Source organism: Moschus berezovskii, chromosome 19 (assembly GCF_049115385.1).
Source record: "Moschus berezovskii isolate FMDL1 chromosome 19, NW_MosBer_1.0, whole genome shotgun sequence".
NCBI classification, from domain to species: Eukaryota; Metazoa; Chordata; class Mammalia; order Artiodactyla; family Moschidae; genus Moschus; species Moschus berezovskii.
The window spans coordinates 9,097,954-9,118,505 of NC_142478.1; the positions used below are offsets into that span (position 1 = coordinate 9,097,954).

Consider the following 20,552-nt stretch of genomic DNA (forward strand, 5'->3'; position numbering starts at 1 on the left):
GCACAAAAGTGTAAACAACCAATATACTTACTACCATTCACACCCATCAATCATTTTGTTTTTCACTATCACTATAGCATTTGTTGGGGGAGTGTGCAATTTCCTTGGTTCCATCTCGCTGCAGCAAAAATTTGAAGCAACACATGGACCCAGTGTTACAGCTCAGTTTTATTTGGCAAGCAAAGGAAAACACATCCTCAAGGCGTGAGGGCAGGCCGACCCAAAAGACGTGAAGAGAAGAGAGCCAGAGGCTCAATTTTGGATCCTCTTTTTATATGTTTTTTTCTTCCTCCCCCTGAGCCGGCCCTACGTAAACTGGGCTAGCCAGGAGGCTATCTGCTTCATCTGAGGTCCTCAGTCCGGTCCTCGGACCTTCCTTTGTTCTATTTTCAAGGGCTCTTCCCTTGTCTTTTAGCCACCGCCATTCTGGACTCCTTTTTCCTATTCTAACTACCCAACACATTCAATACATTACCTGAGATATTATTACCTTTGTTATAAAATAGGCTTTGTGTTAGATGATTCTTCCCAATATAGGCTAATATAAGTGTTCTGAACACATTGAAGGTAGGCTGGCCTACTATGATGTTCAGTAAGTTCAGTTCAGTTCAGTTCAGTCGCTCAGTCATGTCCGACTCTTTGCGACCCCATGAATCACAGCACGCCAGGCCTCCCTGTCCATCACCAACTCCCGGAGTTCACTCAAACTCATGTCCATAGAGTCGGTGATGCCATCCAGCCATCTCATTCTCTGTCATCCCCTTCTCCCCCCGCCCCCAACCCTTCCCAGCATCAGAGTCTTTTCCAGTGAGTCAGTTCGTCGCATGAGGTGGCCGAAGTACAGTGTATTAAATGCATTTTCAACTTAGAATATTTTGAACTTACAATGGGCTTACTGGGATGTAACCCTATCATAAGTCAAGGAAGATCTGTACTGTGCAACTGACCAGGGAAGAGAAGGGCCACCATGTGATGGGTAAAGGGATGGAGGGTGTATGTTCCCATGATTACCAGCCAGACTTGTCTTTCCTAGACTTTCTGATTTCAGAAACCAGTAAAATTACATACACACACACACACAGCCAACTCAACTGTCAATTATATATATGTGCGTGTCTGCTAAGTCACTTCAGTCGTGTCTGACTCTGTGACCCTATGGACTGTAGCCTGCCCACAAGGCTCCTCTGTCCAAGGAATTCTCCAGGCAAGAATATTGGAGTGGGTTGCCATGCCCTTCTCCAGGGGGTCTTCCCAACCCAGGGATCAAACCCGTATCTCCGGCATTGGCAGGTGGGTTCTTTACCACTAGCACCACCTGGGAAGCTCCCCACCAATTACCTACATTTCCAAATAAGTATAATTTGAGGCCATTACTATCACGAGGTGTTACTACCATTATTTAATTATTTAGAAGACATTTTTATGTCAAAAAAAAGTAGGAAGGATTTGATCTCAGCATTTCTAAAGCCCTTGAGAACATCATCACAGGCCAGAAAATATACTACATCACTTTTGTTTCAGCTTTGTTCAGGTGTTGCTTTAGCTCTGATTTTTAACCATTCCCTAACCTCCACGATCCCCGAACTCCATTATTCCGTTAGTTCTTACCTCAAAAAGGTTATCATAAAGTAGGGGAAGCAGCAAATATGCAAATGGAACACAAGGATAATGCAACATTTGGGAGCCCTAAACATGACAGAGATGGCTTCACATGCATAAGGCCTTAAAAGCTTCCCTGGTGCGTTAAGGAGACAAGTGTGGACACATGGAGGAGGAGGAAACCCGAGCACGTGATGAACACAGCGCAGTGTGAACAGAGGGACATGAAAGCAAGGACGGGAATGGTTGAGGAGATGCCAAGGAAGAGGCCTCAGTGCAGGAGAGAACTGACAAGGGGCACTCTTGTGCTCTAGAACTGGAAAGTTCTGGGGGAGTTCACTGGATGCCAGGCTGCAGAGCTGGGACTCTGTTCAGAAGCAGCAAGGAATCTCCAACAGAACTAGCATGACAAAGGAAGCGTATCAGCAATATTAACCCAGCAGAATCTATGAGTTTAGCATTAAGATTTGGTAACTTTAGTAATTTCCTGAGCAGTTAAGCAGTTACCTCTAGTTCTGGCCCAGAAGGTTCTCTCTGAGAAAATTCAGGCCTACTACCGACCTTCTATGAAATGCACTGCCATTGTTTCTGCACCAACAGCCTTGGGGGCAGTGGCTGTCTTAAAACCCCTGAAAATCATTTAATTTGCTTTGTCTCAGGTATGGCTGCCAAGTCCTCTACTAACTGTTCTTGGTAACATGAAAATATTCATTGGTGGAAATAAGTAAATGAAAGAGTGCTATTTTAGAAGAGAATCAGAAGTGATCACTAACAGAAATGTCCACTACGTAACTGAAGATTCACTCATCTATTCAACAATGTTTATTGAGCCCCCTAGTTGGCAACCAACGACGTGCCAGACAACCACAAAAAGGATAGAGGCCCCTGCCCCTGTGAAGCTCACATTCAAGGAGAGACACAGACACAAACAACAGACATAATAAATACAATATCTACAAGCACGTAGAAAGTGTTTTGGGAATAAAAGATGTACGAGAAAAAGAAAAAAAAAATCTAAAGAAGAAAAAAACTCAAATACTAATTGAAACTAAGAGACAGGACAAGTTCCCTAAGAGAGCAGACTATCTGGTTAATGCCCTTTTCACTTCTAAAATTCTACCACTCCAGATCAAGGAATTTGACACACACAAACTCAATCTTCTTGTTTACACAGAAGGTAAGATCAAAGTAACACAGAATTGTTGTGGCTTAAATAACAGAGACCCATCACCAGGAAACTGTCCTCTAACACACGAGAAAATGGAGCCCCACAGCATTTAACTAAGGGGGAGGGTGCAAAATGGGAGTTCCAGAATGCTCTAGCTTCTTGTAACTTTTAATATCAGAAGCCACTTCAGCCACTTCAAAAGTACTTCAAACCCTATTGGAGGCAAGGAAAAATATTTTTATTACATAAATATTAATATTTATTTATAGCTAATATTACATAATAAGTATATAATATTTTATAGAATATATTTATTTCTATAATATTTTATATTTATATGTCATATAATTATATATATAAAGCTAATATCATAATATTATTAGCTATATAATAGCAATAACAAAAATAGGGAACACTTAAGAGAGCACGTACTTGTTGTGCCAGACACTCTTCTAGATCCCCCTCATGATCAATAGACTAATTTAACCTCACAACAACCCTGTGAGGCAGTCAGACTCCACAGTGAGTAGCTTTAACACCACACCAACCCTCCAATTATTTATGCAGACCTTCATAGAGCATAACTCTTACCACTAGTTAGAAAACTGACATCTAGATTTTTCACTGGGGCTTGGCAGAATTAGATTATATCTGTATGTCACAATGCAACTATTTAAGATTCGAAGTAAATGTGCTTTAGAAGTAAAGGGAATTTGAAACTATATAATATAATCAATATTATGCTGAGAAACTGGTATTTCGGTAATTCAAAAAAAGGGTCCTCAACAATATGTTTTCAACTATATACTACTTCAAAGAAATTACTTCAAGACCTTAAGCAAAGTTTTTAAGAAATGAAATTCTGGTTTTCCTGTTTTTGTTTCACTTAAACAAACCTTATGCTTTGGTTTTTCAGAGAAAGGGAAGGGAGAGAGAAATACAATGGAAAACAGTTCTTTCCCTTAGCATTTTTCTAAGCATCTAATGTTTAAAATTTTAGATTATAGAAAAATTAGAATCATGATGCTTACCAACAATATATGATAACATGGTAATAGAATATAACACATTTTTAAATTTTTAAAAAACAAAATTTCCCTTCCTCAATACAAATACAGATTTTACAAATTCAATTATAAAATAAAATGTTACAGTGTAGCCAAAGCTGATGATCTTTTTGCCTTCCATTTACTAAGTTCATTTTCATTTCAGTGGACTTTCTTATTAGAGTTTTTACTATATGTCACATACTATTACAATTCACCACACGGATCTGTCTACATTCTCTGGCTATACTTGAATTTAATCATAAAAAATAATAGTTGAATATACATGGATCACTGGCTACAGCTCACAACCATTTTAGAGGTAATGTAATCTGTATAGCATAGTAGGTACATATACACCATCTGTCTGCATAGATCTCAGAGTAACTTCTAATCCTTCACTGATAAAACTGTTCCTCTCCTAACTCTTTATCTTCTTCCTATGAGAGAAGAGAACTGATCTTTCTTACTGGTGCAAGGTAAGGGAGACGCCAGGCTCTCAACTTTGATACATCCGTGTATTCAGATAAGACACAAAGAGGAAAACAGCACAGGTTGGTTCCTAAACTCAACATTCTTTTCTCATACTTGAGTGAGTGAGAGACAGTCGCAAGTCGTGTCCAACTCTTGCAATCCCATGGACTGTAGCCCTCCAGGCTTCTTTGTCCATGGAATTCTCCAGGCAAGCATGCTGGCGTGGGGTGCCATTTCTTTTCTCATACTTAGAAGGATCCTATTTCATGGTGCCACATTTTCAAACATACAATCCCTCTGACCCGCAGCATATTTCAGAACCTCTACTGGCACATGACGCATTTCTTTCTCCTTATCTTTACCACCACGGAGGGCCCAACATGAAGATATTTTTGGATGGTCTAGTGACGGCTATTATTTGAGTACCAGATGGTGCAAGACACTGGGACAACACTGTAAAGAAAATAAACAAAAGTAGTAGAATCTTTGTCTTCAAACAGCTTTTAAAACCAGTAGGATTAGATAAGTATACCACTTGCGGCCAGCACTGTATACCAGCCACAAGATATAAGGAGAGCCTGAATTAAGGTGTTATAGACATTTAAGGGGGAGGAGGGACTCTGAGCCTTGCTGCAGCCAACATGTAGAGGGAAACATGATCTCTTATAAGATTCAGTGTCCCTGGGGTAAAAATAAACCAGCTGCTCAGGGAAAGAACTACTATTTTTGCTACTGAGATTAGAAAGCAATTCAACCTATGGTTACTGAGAGAGTATTCTGTTCAATGTAATAAAAACCCTAAGGATATATTTTTACAATAAACAAGGGTAAGTTTGAAGAGGGCTGAGAAGCTCTAATGAAAACTAGGAAATCTAACACTGACGCATCGCAGAAGAGCAGGTTCAGCTCAACCATGACTGCAAACTCCACACCAGCAGAAGATCCTGAAACATGACTGACACATTGAGAATACTGCATTTCTCTGGGGGGAGTGAGTGCCTGCCTGTTAAGTTGCTTCAGTTGTGTCTGATTCTCTGCAACCCCATAGACTGCAGCCCGCCAGGCTTCTCTGTCCATGGGGATTCTCCAGGCAAGAATACTGCAGTGGGTTTCCATGCCCTCCTCCAGGGACTCTTCCCGACCCAGGGATTGAACCCACGTCTCTTACATCTCCCGCGTTGGCAGGCAGGTTCTTTACCACTAGCACCACCTGGACATGGGGTCTAAATATGTAAAATCCACTGTGCTTTTTAAATGAATTCATTTATCCTTACGCAAACAGAATCACACAGATATTCTGATGTCAACATTTGACTTGTAAATAGAAAGTAGGTCATCAGCTGAACTAGATAAAAGTGACATATCTTAGAATCACTATTTTAAAAGACGAAGATCCTAAAAATATATCATTTGATATTCACTTAATTCTACAAAGTTTTTTGTACCACTTGTGCCCAGGTGGTGTTAGTGGCAAAAAATCTGCCTGCCAATGAAGGAGATATAAGAGATGCAGATTGCATCCCTGGGTCAGGAAGACCCCCTGGAGTAGGAAACGGCAACTCACTCCATTATTCTCGCCTGAAGAATCCCATGGACAGAGGAGCCTGGCTGGCTACAGTCCATAGGGTCACAGAGAGTCAGACAGGACTGAAGCAACTGAGCACAAAGTTTTCAGTTCAGTCAGTTCAGTCGCTCCGTCATGTCCGACCCTTTGGGAAGCCATGGACGCCAGGCCTCCCTGTCCCTCACCAACTCCTGCAGCCCACTCAAGTCCATGTCAACTGAGTCGGTGATGCCATCCAACCATCTCATCTCATCCTCTGTCGTCCCCTTCTCCTCCTGCCTTCAATCTTTCCCAGCATCAGGTCTTTTCCAATGAGTCAGTTAGTTTGTCCCATCAGGAGGCCAAAGTATTGGAGTTTCAGCTTCCAATGAACATTCAGGACTGATCTCCTTTAGGATGGACTGTTTGGATCTCCTTTCAGTCCAAGGGACTCTCAAGAGTCTTCTCCAACACCACAGTTCAAAAGCATCGATTCTTTGGTGCTCAGCTTTCTTTATAGTCCAACTCTCACATCCATACATGACTACTAGAAAAAACATAGCTTTGACTAGATGGACCTTTGTTGGCAAAATAAGGTCTCTGCTTTATAATATGCTGTCTAGGTTGGTCATAGCTTTTCTTCCAACGGGTAAGCATCTTTTAACTTCATGGCTGCTGTCACCATCTGCAGTGATTTTGGAGCCCAAACAAATAAAAGCTCTTACTGTTTCCGCTGTCTGCCCATCTATCTGCCATGAAGTGATGTGACTGGATGCCACCATCTTCGTTTTCTGAATGCTGAATTTCAAGCCAACTTTTTCACTATCCTCTTCCACTTTCATCAAGAGGCTTTTTAGTTCCTCTTCACTTTCTGCCATAAGAGTGGTGTCATCTGCATATCTGAAGTCATTGATATTTCTCCCAGCAATCTTGATTCCAGCTTGTGCTTCATCTAGCCCAGCATTTCACATGATGTACTCTGCATATAAGTTAAATAAGAAGGGTGACACTATACAAACTTGACACACTCCTTTCCCAATTTAGAACCAGTCTGTTGTTCCATGTCCAGTTCTAACTTTCACTTTTTGAATTGCATACAGATTTCTCAGGAGGCAGGTAAGGTTTTTCCACAGTTCGTTGTGATCCACACAAAGGCTTTGGCATAGTCAATAAAGCAGAAGTAGATGTTTTTCTGGAATTCTCTTGCTTTTTCTATGATCCAAGGGATGTTGGCAATTTGATCTCTGGTTCCTCTGGCTTTTCTAAATCCAACTTGAATATCTGGAAGTTCTCGGTTCATGTACTATTGAAGTCTTGCTTGGAGAATTTTGAGCATTACTTTGTTAGCGGGTGACACAAGTGCAAGTGTGCAATAGTTTGAGCATTCTTTGGCATTGCCTTTCTTTGGGATTGGAATGAAAACTGACCTTTTCCAGTCCTGTGGTCACTGCTGAGCTTTCCAAATTTGCTAGCATATTGAGTGCAGCACTTTCACAACATCATCTTTTAAGATTTGAAATAGCTCAACTGGAATTCCATCACCTCTACTAGCTTTGTTCATAGTGAGGCTTCCTAAGGCTCACTTCACTTCGCATTCCAGGATGTCTGGCCCTAGGCTGGTGATCACACCATCATGATTACCTGGGTCATGAAGATCTTTTTTGTAGAGTTCTTCTGTGTATTCTTGCCACCTCTTCTTAATATCTTTTGCTTCTGTTAGTTTTATACCATTTCTGTCCTTTATTGTGCCCATCTTTGCATGAAATGAGATGCCGGCTCCGGTGGCACAAACACAAGATGCCAGCCACACGCAGAAGCTTGGCCAAGAAGAGCTACCCCACGCCCAAGGTCAGGGCAGCAGCCGAGAAGAGCTACCCCACGTCCAAGAGGCGGTGGCTGTGCAGGCGCAGGAGGGCCGAGAGGAGCTACTCCACATTCAAGGTCAGGAGGGGCAGCCTTGAGGAGATACCCCTTGTCCAAGGTGAGGTGCAGCGGCTGAGCTTTACTGGAGCAGCTGTGAAGAGATATCCCACAACCAAAGTAAGAGAAACCCAAATAAGACGGTAGGTATTGCGAGGGGGCATCAGAGGGCAGACACACTGAATTCATAATCACAGGAAACTAGTCGATCTGATCACAGAGACCACAGCACTGTCTAACTCAATGAAACTAAGCCATGCCGTGTGGGGCCACCCAAGATGGGTGGGTCATGGTGGAGAGGTCTGACAGAATGTGGTCCACTGGAGAAGGGAATGGCAAACCACTTCAGTGTACTTGCCTTGAGAACCCCATGAACAGAATCAAAAGCCAAAATGATAGGATACTGAAAGAGGAATTCCCTGGGTCAGTAGGTGCCCAGTATGCTGCTGGAGATCAGTGGAGAAATAACTCTAGAAGGAATGATGGGATGGAGCCAAAGCAAAACCAATACCCAGTTGTGGATGTGACTGGTGATAAAAGCAAGGTCCAATGCTGTAAAGAGCAATATTGCATAGGAACCTGGAATGTGAGGTCCATGAATCAAGGCAAATTGGAAGTGGTCAAACAGGAGATGGCAAGAGTGAACGTAGACATTCTAGGAATCAGTGAACTAAAATGGACTGGAATGGGTGAATTTAACTCGGATGACCATTATATCTACTACCGTGGGCAGGAATCCCTTGGAAGAAATGGAGTAGCCATCATGGTCAACAAACAGTACTTGGATGCAATCTTAAAAACGACAGAATGATTTCTGTTCGTTTCCAAGGCAAACCATTCAATATTACAGTAATCCAAGCCTATGCCCCAAACAGTAACACTGAAGAAGCCGTAGTTGAACGGTTCTATGAAGACCTAAAAGACCTTTTAGAACTAACACCCAAAAAAGATGTCCTTTTCATCATAGGGGACTGGAATGCAAAAGTAGGAAGTCAAGAAACACCTGGAGTAACAGGCAAATTTGGCCTTGGAGCACAAAAGGAAGCAGGGCAAAGTCTAATAGAGTTTTGCCAAGAGAACTCAAAGGTCATAGCAAACACCCTCTTCCAACAACACAAGAGAAGACTCTACACATGGACATCAGCAGATGGTCAACACCGAAATCAGATTGATTATATTCTTTGCACCCAAAGATGAAGAAGCTCTATACAGTCAGCAAAAACAAGACCAGGAGCTGACTGTGGCTCAGATCATGAACTCCTTATTGTCAAATTCAGACTTAAATTGAAGAAAGTAGGGAAAACCACTAGACCATTCAGATATGACCTAAATCAAATCCCTTATGATTATACAGTGGAAGTGAGAAATAGATTTAAGGGTCTAGATCTGATAGATAGAGTGTTTTATGAACTCTGGATGGAGGTTCATGACATTGTACAGGAGACAGGGACCAAGACCATCCCCATGGAAAAGAAATGCAAAAAAGCAAAATGGCTGTCTGAGGAGGCCTTACAAATAGCTGTGAAAAGAAGAGAAGCGAAAACCAAAGGAGAAAAGGAAAGACATAAGCATCTGAATGCAGAGTTCCAAAGAATAGCAAGGAGAGATAAGAAAGCCTTCCTCAGCGATCAATGCAAAGAAATAGAAGAAAACAGAAGGAAAAACAAGAGATCTCTTCAAGAAAATTAGAGATACCAAGGGAACTTGTCATGCAAAGATGGGCTCGATAAAGGACAAAAATGGTATGGACCTAACAGAAGTAGAAGATATTAAGAAGAGGTGGCAAAAATATACAGAAGAACTGTACAAAAAACATCTTCACGACCAAGATAATCACGATGGCGTGGTCACTCACGTAGAGCCAGACATCTTGGAATATGAAGTCAAGTGGGCCTTAGAAAGCATCACTACAAACAAAGCTAGTGGAGGTGATGGAATTCCAGTTGAGCTATTTCAAGTCTTGAAAGATGATGCTGTGAAAGTGCTGCACTCAATATGTCAGCAAATTTGGAAAACTCAGCACTGGCCACAGGACTGGAAAAGGTCAGTCTTCATTCCAATCCCAAAGAAAGGCAATGCCAAAGAATGCTCAAACTACCGCACAATTGCACTCACCTCACACGCTAGTAAAGTCATACTCAAAATTCTCCAAGCCAGGCTTCAGCAATACGTGAACCGTGAACTTCCAGATGTTCAAGCAGGTTTTAGAAAAGGCAGAGGAACCAGAGATCAAATTGCCAACATCCTCTGGATCAGGGAGAAAGCAAGAGAGTTCCAGGAAAATATCTATTTCTGCTTCATTGACTATGCCAAAGCCTTTGACTGTGTGGATTACAATAAACTGTGGAACATTCTGAAAGAGATGGGAATACCAGACCACCTGACCTGCCTCTTAAGAAACCTATGTATGCAGGTGAGGAAGCAACAGTTAGAACTGGACATGGAACAACAGACTGGTTCCAAATAGGAAAAGGAGTACGTCAAGGTTGTATATTGTCACCCTGCTTATTTAACTTATATGCAGAGTACATCATGAGGAACGCTGGGCTGGAAGAAGCACAAGCTAGAATCAAGATTGCCGGGAGAAATATCAATAACCTCAGATATACAGATGACACCACCCTTATGGCAGAAAGTGAAGAGGAACTCAAAAGCCTCTTGTAGAAAGTGAAAGAGGAGAGTGAAAAGGTTGGCTTGAAGCTCAACATTCAGAAAACAAAGATCATGGCATCTGGTCCCATCACTTCATGGGAAATAGATGGGGAAACAGTGGAAACAGTGTCAGACTTCGTTTTGGGGGGGGCTCCAAAATCACTGCGGATGCTTATTGCAGTCATTAAATTTAAGACGCTTACTCCTTGGAAGGAAAGTTTTAACCAACCTAGATAGCATATTAAAAAGCACAGACATTACTTTGCCAACAAAGGTCCATCTAGTCAAGGCTATGGTCTTTCCCATGGTCATGTATGGATGTGAGAGTTGGACTGTGAAGAAAGCTGATCGCCGAAGAATTGATGCCTTTGAACTGTGGTGCTGCAGAAGACTCTTGAAGAGTCCCTTGGACTGCAAGGAGATCCATCCAGTCCATTCTAAAGGAGATCAATCCTGGGTGTTCATTGGAAGGACTGATGCTAAAGCTGAAACTCCAATACTTTGGCCACCCTATGCGATGAGTTGACTCACTGGAAAAGACTCTGATGCTGGGAGGGATTGGGTGGGGGTGGGAGGAGAAGGGGATGACAGAGAATGAGATGGCTGGATGGCATCACCAACTCAATGGACATGAGTTTGAGTGAACTCCGGGAGTTGGTGATGGACAGGGAGGCCTGGCATGCTGTGATTCATGGGGTCGCAAAGAGTCAGACACGACTGAGCGATTGAACTGAACTGAACTTGCATCAAATGTTCCTTGGTATCTCTAACCTTCTTGAAGAGATCTCTAGTCTTTCCCATTCTATTGTTTTCCTCTATCTCTTTGCACTGATCACTGAGGAAGGCTTTCTTATCTCTCTTTGCTATTCTTTGGAACTATGCATTCAAATGGGCATGTCTTTCCTTTCCTCTTTGCCTTTCACTTCTCGTTTTCTGTACCACTTAAATTTATCTCAGCACAGGGTCATAGTTTTCCCATTTTATAAGAAAGGACAGGGTTGTTTGAGGTAAGGACAAGATTTGTCAAGTTTAAAATTTGTGTGTGGGGCTGGGGGGGCGGTAAATTTCTGCTGGAGGCTACACAGGGCAAATTTAACAATCACAGATACCCCTTAGTTATTTGGCTTTTTTAATTTAAAAGACTTTTGTTATAAAGGATCTAATCACTGAACGCAAGTTTCATCCTATAAAAGAAAAGAAAAGACCTTTCTTTAGAGGACAGAATTCAGGAATGATTGGCAGAAAGAAGTCAATTATTTTCACCCAACCAGTGACCTGCTCATTGCTCAACAGTGAACAATATCCAGTCTTCTGAGGCAGGATTTGCACACATTGATTGGAAATAAAAGTGTTACTAGATCATGTCAGCTCAAATTTCAACGATTAGTCCCAGGCCATTAATAACATCAACTCCAAGTTTCCAAATGAAACAACTATTTCAACTTATAAAAGACTGACCAAAACTTCCAACAATTTTACAAAGACTCATTCACCTGGAAATGAATAACTCATCAAGAGGCAGAGTGGACTGGCTCAGTGTGCAAACATTTACACGTGAAGTTGGCTCCTGCTGTTGCATCATTTTTCATTTAGTTTCACTGTCGGCGACTATGTGTATCATTTGCCTAAAAAAACTATCAATGAAGACAAAGTTCATAGAGAACAAAGAACATATAAATTTAAAATGTGATGAGCCTTTGTATTTACGTACTGACCTATCCACAGTGGCACTATTTACTTAGTCCTCGCCTCATTCTTCCCAGGCAGTGCTAGTGATAAAGAACCCACCTGCCAATGCATGAGATGTAAGAGATGCAGACTGGATCCCTGGGTCCGGAAGATCCCCTGGAGGAGGGCGTGGCAACCCACTCCAGTATTCTTGTCTGGAGAATCCCATGGACAGAGGAGCTTGGTGGGCTACAGTCCATAGGGTCACACAGAGTTGGGCACGATTAAAGCGACTCAGCACGCATGCACATCTCATTCTACAAAGAATCTGAGATGGTCTGAGAAATGCATGTATTACGGAAGGAAATTAAAAATCATGACCAAGCAAAGCTCACTTGGGAAACACACACATTAAAACTGGAACAATCCAGAGAAGATTAGCATGACCCCTGCACAGGGATGCCACACAAATTTGTGAACCAATGATATTTTTAAAGGCTCATGACCAAGGAATGATTAAATTAGAGAAGAAAATGAAGACTGCCTGGCATAAGAGATATTGGTATAGAACTCAGATATGGAGAGCTATTTGAGTCCTACACAGTGACTACAGCTAAGCAGGGAATCTGGGTGCTTCCTAGCAGCCAAAATGAAAAAGTAAATGTGATCAGTTTTATGATTTTCTATGAGGAACAAACATTTCCACTCCTCCAGGGAAGCAAAGCTATTTCCAAACACTTGCTGTGAAACAGCTGCTCTAGAAGACACAGAAAGACATGATGGAAAAATTTCCCAATATCTCAAATAAGGTCACAAAGGTATGGTTTTTTTTTTTAATGTTGTCCCAGATTAAAACCAAATTCTATAATGGAATCAAGATCATATAGCCCAGGAGCCCAAATTTTCCCAGCAACATGGTAGATTGAGCTGAGAGTAAAAGCTGGAAGTCCAACAGTGTAGTTTAAGAGATTATTAGCACCAAAGTGCAAGAACAAAAATTAAAACAAATCACCAAAATTACGATGCTCCTAAGTTTCCATCCTCACCTCCTTTCTTTGAACAAGTCAGTCCCTGGCCACTGTGATCTAGCCCACAAATGGAACCACTTTTCACTCACTTTCTATTATCACTCCAACCTACACCTTCTAACCCAGAGCTAAAGTATTATCTTCATTTACTTATCTGACATTTCTACCTCAAGGTTCCACCAGTACCAACTCCACAAGTCCCAAACTAATCTAAGCTATTTGACCTCTCAAACACATTTTTCCTTCTGCCATCCTCAGCTTGTCATAAAAACCCTATCCTCGGGACTTCCCTGGCGGTCCAGAGGTTAAGACTGTGCTTCTACTGCAGAGGGCACAGGTTTGATCCCTGGTTGGGGAACAAAGGTTCTGCATTCCTTACAGTGTGCCCTCCGCCCCGGCAAAAAAATCCTATCCTCTTAGTCATCTGGGCTTATCCTTGCAATCAGTTTTCTCTTCCTTTTCCTTAACTGCCCACATCCGATCAGTAGTCTACTTACTATTGTACCTGTCCACATTCTCTAATCCAGTCCCAGGCCCACTTTTCTAGATCATATCCCCAGTACCTCAGGGTCATCAGATCACACGCCTTCCTGAATTATCTCCCAGCTGTCTCTCTCTCCGCTCCAATTTCCCATATATGCTACTGCAGAAGAGTGTTCCTACAGTTGTGACTATGTCAGTCCGCTAAAAAAAGAAAAAAAGAAAAAACCTATAACAGGTTCCCTCCGCTTACCTGAAGCAAATCTGTCTACCTAAGCACCCCTGGCCTTCTTTCTCACATAGCTTGTGCTCCAGCCAGTCTATAACCCCTAAGTCTAGCCACTCCTGCTATAACCTGGATCTTCCCTTTTGCTCATGGTTGGATATCCATGAGACACCCTTCCCTTCACATCTGCATATTTAAGGATCAAGCTAAAATGTCACCTCACTCAGGAAGCCTTCTGTACTTCTCTCTGTGAGAAGTAACACTTCCTCCTCTTGCTGTCCTCCTGCCCTTGTCTAGGGCTGTTAGCCCAGAGAGGAATTAGCACAACCCATCCTCAGTCCCTCCCTGTCTAGCCTATGCTTGAGGTTGCTCCACAATCGCCATCCCAAACATACATCTGGTTCGGGCAGCTCCCTGTCGTCCCTCAGGTTTCACATCCCTCCAATCACCCACAGCGTTTTGCTCCTACACGAATCAATCATTGCACATATTGATTCTACTGTAGTTCACTGTTTACGCATCTGCCTCCTCCAGGGCAAGGATCAAATCTTATTTATCTCTGCAATCTAACATAGCCAGCTATCCAAACACTATCTGAGCTCCACTCCCTGCAGAACAAGTCTTCTCTTGCTTATTTATTGTGTGTCTCTCCCACTAGAACGTACTAAGTGAGAACACAGAGTTAACTTGCATTAATCTCATCTTTCTTCCCAGCATCTACAATAGTGTCGGGCATAGACTAGGTGATCCAAAGCTAAGCATGAACTGATAAACAGCTGAATGATTCCAAGTGTCTAGGCCAGTCCTAGAACACCACAATGACCCTTCCCCAAAGTCTGCTGAATGAATTCTGTCTTGTATATAAAAGTTATTATGAAACATATTTTACAAGCTCTGACAGTTGGGTGATCTTGATATTCTACTCTGGTTCTTAGCACGGTGTTTTACAGGAAACCCATTGGCTCAGATGGTAAAGAATCCATCTGCAATGCAGGAGATCTGAGTTTGATCCCTGGGTCGGGAAGATCCCCTGGAGAAAGGAATGGACACACACTCTAGTATTCTTGCCTGGAGAATTCCATGGACAGAGGAGCCTGGCGGGCTAGAGTCCACAGGGTCACAAACAGTCAGACACGACTGAGTGACTAACACTCATGGTGCTTCACACATATGAAGTCCTTGGTAGATTTCTGAACAAATGATTTAATAAATTAATACATTGCTTGGGCTTTTATGTTCTAAATCTGAATTTGTTTCCTCTTGTCAATAAAGGAGAATCAGGGGACTTCCCTGGTGGTCCAGTGGTTAAGTCTCTTTGCTTCCAATGCAGGGGCACAGGTACGATCCCTGGTTGGAGAACTAAGATTCCACATGCTCTGCAGTGCAACCAAAACATAAACAAATAAAACACAACTCATTTTATTTCTTATGACACAGGATGCCAGGGGAAAGACAGCGCTGCAGAGGGAAGATCACCAGCGGTGCTGTCAGAATGGTCTGGGTTGGGGTCCTGGCTCTGTTTCTGCTCACCTCTGTGACTCTGAGCGTGCTATTGAACCTCCCTTCACTTCAGCTTCCTCCTTAAAAGGCCAGGAGGGCCTCTCATGCAAAACAGTCTATTCACTTCACAGCTAAATGAACAGCCTGTCCTAAGCCCTCCAGTACCCCTTCTTTATCAGTCTTAAATGGTTCTAACTCACGTTAGAAAATCTTAATATATATTCACTGAACTTGAGTGGGTCGTCATGTAAAACAGGACAGGCTTTGTTCGTGTGTAGGTGCTCAGTTGCTCAGTTGTGTCTGACTCTTTGTGACCATAGACTGTAGCCCAGAAGGCTCCTCTGTCCATGGGATTCTCCAGGCAAGAATACTAGAGTGGGTTGCCATTTCCTCCTCTAGGGCATCTTCCCGACCCACGGATAAAACCTGTGTCTCCTCCATTGGCAACTGAATTCTTTACCTCTGAGCCACTGGGGAGGCCCTAGGGGGTTTTCTTTACAAGGTATTAATTCTCCATCAATTTTTCATACCCTTACAGTCCTTAAGCACTCATCCTGCAAGCACAGGTGACTTGAACACATGACTGCCATCATTCCTAAGACTTCCTAGAGCCACGGCATCATAATGTCCCAGGATGGCACTACCTCACCTGAAGAGCAATTCTCTTTCCCACACAGGAAATAGCACAGCAATCAGATAAGGGATGAGAACAAGAACTGCACCCATTAAACACAGTAAACAGTAACATGACCCCAGCTTAAGGTGGGATGATTTAGTTTTAAAAATAACAATAAAGAGCTTAATGCTAATGTAAGTGCATCTCAATCAAAATGCACTCAAATCCCTCTGGGGGACAGTTCTGTTCGGAGGTGGGGAGTGGTTAGCCAGCACTCATACAGATGAATGTCAGTGATCAGGTATGAGGTTATGACTCAAGTCAAGATGGGATTCACTGAGATTCACACAGACAGGCAGAGAACACAGTGAGTCTTCTGTACGACCATTAAGTGGTCTTTTTCTAAGATCCTCATTTAATAAAAAGCAATGAACTGCCACAGAAGACAGTTAGCATTGAATCACCCTTTAAAAGACCAAATTCAAAAGAGTATTCTCTAACAAATCTTGATACTATGGCTAGGCAAAGAAAATACTTGTATTGGAGGCACAAAACTATATTTGCATAAATAAATGCTGCCAGCACAGAAGCAATATGAAAATGGAAGCCCTTACTGGCAAGTAGTAAACCCAACAAAATGCAAATGAAAGCCAAATCTCTGGTGCTCAGGGGAAAACAAGAACACCTGAGAATAAAAGGTCACTCAAACTTTTGTTCCCAGCTGCGCGCTAAGGCTTGCCACCTTGTGAGCTTGCAGGGCTGCTCACCCTTCTGACAGCACCGACACCACGCTGAGCTGACTGCATTTTCTCAAAAGGAAACAAGCAGAAAACACAGCATTCTTGGCGACCCGAGTGGAGCTATGATAAATGTCCCGCTTTAAGATAATCTTCAATAGCTGCAGTTATCAGTCCAGTATCTCCAAAAGCCTTCCCAGAGATTCAAATCACAGATGTGTGATTTTAACTCAGTTCAGTCGCTCAGTCGTGTCCGACTCTCCACGACCCCATGAATCACAGCACACCAGGCCTCCCTGTCCATCACCAACTCCCGGAGTTCACTCAAATTCATGTCCACAGAGTCGGTGATGCCATCCAGCCATCTCATTCTCGGTCGTCCCCTTCTCCTTCCACCCCCAACCTTTCCCAGCATTGGAGTCTTTTCCAGTGAGTCAACTCGTCGCATGAGGTGGCCAAAGTATTGGAGTTTCAGCTTCAGCATCAGTCCTTCCAATGAACACCCAGGATCGATCTCCCTTAGAATGGACTGGTTGGATCTCCTTGCGGTACAAGGGACTCTCAAGAGTCTTCTCCAACACCACAGTTCAAAAGCATCAATTCTTCGGCGATCAGCTTTCTTCACAGTCCATCTCTCACATCCATACATGACCATGGGAAAAACCATAGCCTTGACTAGACGGACCTTGGTTGGCAAAGTAATGTCTCTGCTTTTTAGTATATTATCAAGGTTGGTCATAACTTTCCTTCCAAGGAGTAAGCGTATTTTAATTTCATGGCTGCAATCAGCATCTGCAGTGATTTTGGAGCCCAAAAAAATAAAGTCTGACACTCTTTCCACTGTTTTTCCATCTATTTCCCATGAAGTGATGGGACCAGATGCCATGATCTTTGTTTTCTGAATGTTGAGCTTCAAGCCAACCTTTTCACTCTCCTCTTTCACTTTCATCAAGAGGCTTTTGAGTTCCTCTTCACTCTCTGCCATAAGGGTAGTGTCATCAGCATACCTGAGATTATTGATATTTCTCCCAGCAATCTTGATTCCAGCTTGTGCTTCTTCCAGCCCAGCGTTCCTCATGATGTACTCTGCATAATTCAGTTACTCCCACTTAAAAATCCATGCTGATTTAAACTGTTAGTTAGAGAGAGAAAGTACACATAGCTACTTCCTTCCAAAATCGGGAAGTAAATGGGCAATGAGTGCATTGTGTGCTCAGTCGCTCCGTCGTGCCCGACTGTTTTGCAATCCCATGGACTGTAGCCTGCCAGGCTTCTCTGTACATGGGATTTCCCAGGCAAGAATACTGGAGTGGGTTGTCATTTCCTCATCTGGGGGATCTTCCTGACCTAGGGATTGAACTTAAGTCTCCTGAAAATCATCAAGTGATAGTGGCTAAGGTCTTCCCCAGTGGCTCAGTGGTAAAGAATCTGCCTACAATACAGAACATGTAGGTTTGATCCCTGCATCAGGAAGATCCCCTGGAGGAGGACATGGCAACCAACTCCAGTATTCTTGCTTGGAAAATCCTACAGTCAGAGGAGCCTGGCAAGCTACAGTCCATAGGGTCACAAACAGTCAGACACGACTGAAGCAACTAAGCATACATGCACGCATAGTGGCTAAAAATACAAATTAACAAAAATACTGAATAATCTTGAATAGCAGAAGTTGGCAAGACCCCCTGATGCTTTTCAGTGGAAGAATGTGGTCACAGTTCTGAGATGTTTCACACTAACAGGGACTTTTCCTAAACAAAGAACTCAACATCTAAGGAATTTAAAACACTTGATAATAGTTCATTCAATTCCCTATTATAATACTTACTGGTATAAAACAAAAAAATTGCAAGACGAATTTTGCCCATGGAGGAAGGGAGGCACCAGGATGAAGTGAACGACTTGAGAGTAAAATGTATCCCCCTTCCTCACCGCCAGAAGCAAAAGTGAGACATCCGAAAAGCATCAAGAGCAACTTCATTAAAGTTAACAAGAACACCAAAGTCCACACGTCTACAGGAATATTAGTCCCTTCAAAGGCTACACGCTCATCACAAAAATGCCCGCCAATGCTCAAAATGTCGGAGAAGCAACTCTTTTAAGGCTGTCTTTACATATATAACACCTTTTTGAAAACTCCAACTGTGACAAATCTGGGTCTTTGAAAGTGGAAGTTGAGATCTGTGAGCTGGAAATACCTTTAAAAAATAAAGGGAAACACTGAGCTGGGTATTATTTTTAATCAAAAGAACAAGTGCTTTTTTTTATGTGGCTTGAAAACTACTTCCTAAGACAATTCTTTAAAACTATTCCAAATTCCCCTTCTAAGAGCAGTAGCTACGGGATAAGCAGGCAACCTCCCTAGATGACTTCTTTGAAGAGCATGTTTCACTTTTTAAGATGTCTTTAGTATTGGGATTGTACGTTTACTTAATTAGTTAACAGCTATCTCTGACTCCATTTTTTCACATTATTCATTCATTCAACAAATATTTGTAGTGCTCCTAAATATCTGCAAAGTACTGTGCTAAGTCCTAGGAAGATAATGGTGAGCAGGCCTCTCTACCTGCCTCATGAAGACAATTTACAGAAGCATACAAATTATAACCATTAAGTCAATCCAGTGGGAGAAAAAAAAAAAAGACACAGAGTGATGCAAAAACCTATCAAAAATTACTAAAGAAGACAATGAGATGACAGAAACAAACTTTATTTAACACTTCATGAAGTGGACAGTCTCCTGGTGGAAACAGTAAAATGGGTAGAAGACTGGAAGCTTTCACAGGATAAAGAATAAAGAACAAGGAAGGGAAAAACAGAAAACATCACTGACCATGCAATCAACCTTGTCTGGAGTGGGACGTCTCAGCGTTGACCTGATGCTTGTGGACTGATGGACGAGTTATACTTCCGGGGTTCCTGGTCAAGCAGGGCAGTTTCAGGGACACTCTGTTGTTGCTGTTCAGTCGCTAGTCATGTCCAACCCTTTGTGACCCCTGGACTGCAGCACGCCAGGCCTCTGTCCTTCACTATATCCTAGAGTTTGCTCAAACTCATGTTCACTGAGTCAATGACCCCATCCAACCATCTCATCCTCTGTTGTCCCCTCCTCTTCCCGCCCTCAACCTTTCCCAGCTACAGGGTCTTTTGCAATGAGCTGACTGTTCGCATCAGCTGGCCAATGTACTGGAGCATAAGCTTTAGCATCAGCCCTTCCAATGAATATTCAGGATTGATTTCCTTTAGGATTGACTGGTTTGATATTCTCGCTGTCAAGAGTCTTCTCCAGCACCACAATTAGAAAGCACCAATTCTTCAGCGCTCAGCCTTCTTTCTGGTTCAACTCTCACATCCGTACATGACTACTGAGAAAAGCATAGATTTGACTATACGGACCTTTGTTGGCAAAGTGATGTCTCTGCTTTTTAATACACTGTATAGGTTTGTCATAGCTTTTCTTCCAAGGAGCAAGGGACCCTGGAATCATCTAAGGGTCAGTTTGCGGACAGAAGACCCTGGGCAGGAGCGGCTCCACTGGGGGCCTAGAAAGTTATTTTAACAAGCCTGTAACAGTGAGTGAGACCCAGCTAGCGTAAAGAGGCTTTCTAAGGGGATGTGCTTTTTTGTTTTCTGCTTTGGCTGTGCTAGCTTCTTTGTTGCTGTGTAGGCTTTTTCTAGTTGCAGCAAGCAGGGGCTACTCTCCAGTTGTGGTGCTCAGGCTTCCCATTTCAGTGACTTCTCTTATTGCAGCGCACAGGCTTCAGGAGTTCAGGCTTCAGCAGTTGCCGTAGATAGACTTAGCTCCACCACGGCATGTGGGAACTTTCCAGACCAGGGGTTGAACCTGTGTCCCCTGGACTGGCAAGGAAGATTCTTATCCACTCCACCACCATGCAAG

At 42.7% G+C, this 20,552-nt stretch overlaps 1 protein-coding gene and 1 non-coding gene across 8 annotated transcripts in view; one reads left to right on the forward strand and one right to left on the reverse strand.

Moving 5' to 3' along the window:
* FHIP1A (FHF complex subunit HOOK interacting protein 1A) overlaps positions 1-20,552 on the reverse strand; it is a 315,123-nt gene that overhangs the window by 277,068 nt on the left and 17,503 nt on the right. The window contains exon 1 of one of the 7 annotated variants that reach the window (XM_055405471.2): positions 6,556-9,826. The exons of the other annotated variants lie outside the window; for them this stretch is intronic. The gene's annotated coding sequence lies outside the window, so the exon portion shown is untranslated. Of the gene's footprint in view, positions 1-6,555; positions 9,827-20,552 lie in introns of those variants that run through there. 7 annotated transcript variants of the gene reach the window in all.
* Positions 12,458-12,564, forward strand: LOC129542950 (U6 spliceosomal RNA). The gene has a single exon (XR_008683203.2). It is a non-coding gene; the product is annotated as a U6 spliceosomal RNA (small nuclear RNA).